Raw genomic sequence first — 4360 nt, 5'->3', positions numbered from 1 at the left:
AGCCTGCTACGAGCGCTAATAGACTCCAAGACAACAAAGAAGTCACTCGCACCAAGCGCCTTCATAAAAATAAGTAAATCTTGCTGATACGTAAGTTCCTTCTGTGTCTTCTGTTTCGCTATTAATACTTTATTTTTCCGTCCTTCTTTACTCTTTATCTTATTCTTTGCTGTCGATTTTCTGTCACTTGGTGCCATTATTGCATTGTTGTACTTGTAATAACTACTCCTGTAGCTGTATTTGTTTACTTTGATTTGATTACGGTAGTACGATACTAATTATTTAATGTTCACCCTATTATTTATCTTTTTTAAGTCTTGTTTATATTTGTTCATAATAAGTTCATGTTAGACGTTAGTACTGACAGCTGACAAGTGTCATATTTCTGTAATGACCATCTATGGATTCGTACTTTTTGTCCCATCTGATAATTTTTATAAAGAATAGTTGCCATGATCCAAAATTATTTATGTATTTTTAATTAATAATTTTCTACTTACTTTTTCGTGATTTCCTTTTTTCTTCAGTGTTCAGTTATTTCATTTTGTTAACAATAAATATTGGTATGTCAAGTTATGCTACAGTATATTTTAAGAAAAAGTTGTATTGTGTTGTAATATTGTGCAGTTGATTAGTGAATGGTTGTTAAGTTATCATATTTGATTTCTTTCCAGACTGCTGGTAGGTGGGAGTTATAGTGAGTCATATATTTATTTTATATTATATTTATTGTTATTTACTTACTATTTTATTACAGATATTATTTAAGTTAATTTATATTTGTTTATATATATTTATTATAATTGATTATTGTGTATCATGTCACTTGATGATAGCAATGAGTCTTCCGTTTCCTTCTCCTCTGCGTCAGACGGATTAAACAGTAATGATAGTTTTGAAAGTATTCCTCCTTTAAACGTAACGTTAGATTCTCATTTCTCAGATGTGCTGAAAAACTTTAATGTTGTCCATATTAATGCACAGAGCATTCCAGCACATTACCCCGACTTATTGTCAACATTTGATAGCACACATATTCACGCTATTCTTATTTCAGAATCGTGGCCTAAGCCATATATGCCATCTACGGCATATTCTATTCCTGGATTTCATTTAATTCGCAATGACCGCACTGTTCGGGGCGGTGGAGGAGTTGCAATTTACCTTCGTTCCCATATCTCCTTTTCAGTATTAAGTATGTCACAGCAGGACGTTTCTGGGAACGAATCTGAACATCTTTTTCTGGAAGTCCAACTATCAAATGCCAAGCTACTTCTTGGTGCTTTTTATAGCCCCTCTCTCAACGTCGACTACTTTTCCTGCTTAGACAAACTGCTTGAAGACCATTGTCCTCTTTTTGACCATACCATTATTATGGGTGATTTTAACACTTGTTTACTCAAGCAGGATGTCAGATCTCACAAATTACAATCCTTAGTCGATGCTGCAAATCTGCATATATTGCCTCTAAGTGCAACACATTTCTTTCCAAACTGTGACCCATCTCTGCTTGATTTAATGATGATATCATCACTGGATCATGTGGCAAAGTATGGCCAGTGTGCTGCTGAGGGTTTTTCATATCACGACCTTCTCTACTTGTCATATAAAATCCGACCTCCGAAAGCTAAGTCAAAAATTCTATTTCAGCGTAATTTCAGTGGGATGGACCTTGATAAACTCCGACATGACGCTGCTAACGTTGACTGGAGTGTCATAGAACGTGTGAGTACTGTTGACGAGCAGGTGGCACTTTTTAATTCCTTACTGGTACAATTGTACGACTTGCACGCCCCTGTTCGTCCAGTTCGTATGCGTCATCGACCAGCGCCATGGCTTACAGACGAAGTAAGATCCTCGATAAATAAGAAAAATATGGCTAAGTCGAGATATAAGTCGGATCCCTCCGATGTTAATTTTGCGCGGTACAAATCCGCAAGAAATCGCTGCAATATGATGTGTAGGGATTTACAACGACGCCATATTCATAAGTCTGTTCAAAATGAAGACCCTAGTAGGGTATGGAAATTTCTTAAAACATTAGGAATTGGGAAATTGAAAAATTCTACTCCACAAAATTTCGACATAAACAATTTCAATTGTCACTTTTCCGTATCTTCTTGCATTAATAGCGAAACAAAGAAAAATACTTTAGATCACCTTTCACAAATTCCCAATACTAATTCTTGTTTATTTTCATTTAGTCAATTTTCGGTTCGTGATGTCGAGAGAGCAATACTATCCATACCATCTAATGCGGTCGGTAGTGATTGCATTAGCCGTAAGATGATCATCCCTCTCCTTGACATACTGCTTCCTATTATTACGTCCATATTCAATTATTCCATCCGTAGTAACTCCTTCCCTTCTTCCTGGAAAGACGCTCATGTAATCCCTTTACCCAAAAAATCCAATCCCTCCAACTTTGCAGATTTCAGACCCATTTCCATACTTCCGTTCCTATCTAAAGTCCTTGAGCGCCTTATTCATAAACAGCTTAGCTCCTTTCTTTCCATGCATGCCTTACTGAATCCTTTACAATCCGGTTTTCGTCCTGGTCATAGTACGGCTACTGCGTTACTAAAAATCACAGACGACATTCGCATGGGGATGGATAATCAACAGCTGACCGTATTAACGCTGTTAGATTTCAGCAACGCGTTTAATGCTGTTGATTATGATGTCCTCATAGGGGTTTTGCGTTCTCGTTACATATCTCCGACGGCGATTGATTGGTTTCATAGTTACTTGTATGGTCGCCGACAGCGTATTCAAATCGATGACAAATTTTCCAACTGGTCGAGTACTACTGCCGGTGTACCACAAGGTGGCGTGTTGTCTCCACTTCTGTTTGCTATCTTCATAAATTCTATTAGTCTCCACCTCACTTCTCTCTACCATCTTTATGCAGACGATCTTCAAATTTACAGTCAAGCAAATTTGAGCAACTTGCATTGCGCCATCAAAATTGTTAACACTGATCTGACTCATGTTTCGACTTGGAGTAAGACATATGGCCTTAAGTTAAATGCCTCCAAATCGCAGACTATTATTATAGGGAGTTCGCGACTAACCTCTAGAATCGACTGGAACCTGTTACCACCAATTACTCTGGATAACGTTATTATTCCTTACAGTAATACGGTGAAAAATCTGGGTATATACATGGACCAACACCTCTCATGGATACCGCAGATCACGGAGGTTAGTAAAAAGCTGTTTTCTGCAGTGGGCTCTCTTCGTAGGTTGAGTAATGTTTTACCTATTCCCACTAAAATAACGCTTGCACAATCATTACTTCTACCTATACTTGACTACGCTGATGTGTGTTATCCTGACATTACCGAGGAGCAATTAGATAAGCTTGAGCGTCTTCAAAATTTGTGTATACGGTTCATATTTGGATTACGAAAATATGACCATATCTCTGAATATCGCACTAAACTCAAGTGGCTCCCAATTCGCCTTCGCCGGAATGCTCATATTCTATCTCTTCTCTATTGTTTACTATTTAATCCAACTGCGCCTCCCTACCTCAAACAACACTTCCAGTTTCTACACTTGTCCCATGACCGATCTCTCCGTTCTACAGAAAATCTTGCTCTCTATACGCCTTCTCACTCAACTTCCTTTTATAAAAAATCCTTCACTGTTTCAGCTATCCGTCTTTGGAACTCCCTCCCAGTATCTATTCGTAACTCCCAGTCCCTATACTCCTTCAAAAAACTAGTCAAATCTCACTACCTTCAACTCTAACTTTATTCCTTCTCTAAAGTTGTGCTCTTGCTATTAATCATACTTTGTTTCTAAATTTAATTATTAGCTTCTTTCCCTTTTACTTATTTATTCTTCTCCTACTGCTATCCCTTATCTTACACTTCATTTTACATATTATTAGTTAACATTTTAATAATTTTGCACCCTACCTTTTATTGTATTTCATACTTTCTTTAACTCCTCACCCTCAGGTTGTCTGGAAGAAATCGCTGTTTTAGCGATAAGACCGCCTTTTGTGTCGTCCTAAATTGTATGTTTTCATTTTATGTTCTATTTTATTTTATGGTACAATAAAGAGTATTATTATTATAGTATACCGCAGCTGATTATTCCGTCGCAGTGACAAGCGACGCCGCACATGCCGCGTCAGTCTCGTACACGGCGGCTTACTGCGGATTATGTTTATGGGTTTGCGACACAGTGTCAGTAAAATAGTGATATATTTGAACATAAATCACAATTTATTATATAATAAACTTATTGCAACTTTATTCACGTTTCCAGTGCTGAGCATCTGTTTTCCCTAATAACTGCACTATGAGATAAGTAAAAAGGCATGTAAACGTAAGTCATAATTCGCTAA

General features: G+C 37.2%; 1 long non-coding RNA gene across 1 annotated transcript; it reads left to right on the top strand.

The window, feature by feature from the left end:
* Window positions 1–619: 619 nt before the first annotated feature.
* On the top strand, window positions 620–4086 carry LOC140755210 (uncharacterized). The gene is made up of 2 exons (XR_012103753.1): window positions 620–697; window positions 3138–4086. It is a non-coding gene; the product is annotated as an uncharacterized LOC140755210 (long non-coding RNA).
* Window positions 4087–4360: the final 274 nt, after the last annotated feature.

Source organism: Epargyreus clarus, unplaced genomic scaffold, assembly GCF_041222505.1.
Source record: "Epargyreus clarus isolate Ecla_fem2 unplaced genomic scaffold, WU_Ecla_fem_2.2 ptg000032l, whole genome shotgun sequence".
In the NCBI taxonomy this organism is placed as follows: Eukaryota; Metazoa; Arthropoda; class Insecta; order Lepidoptera; family Hesperiidae; genus Epargyreus; species Epargyreus clarus.
This window is presented reverse-complemented; position numbering and strand designations above follow the sequence as displayed.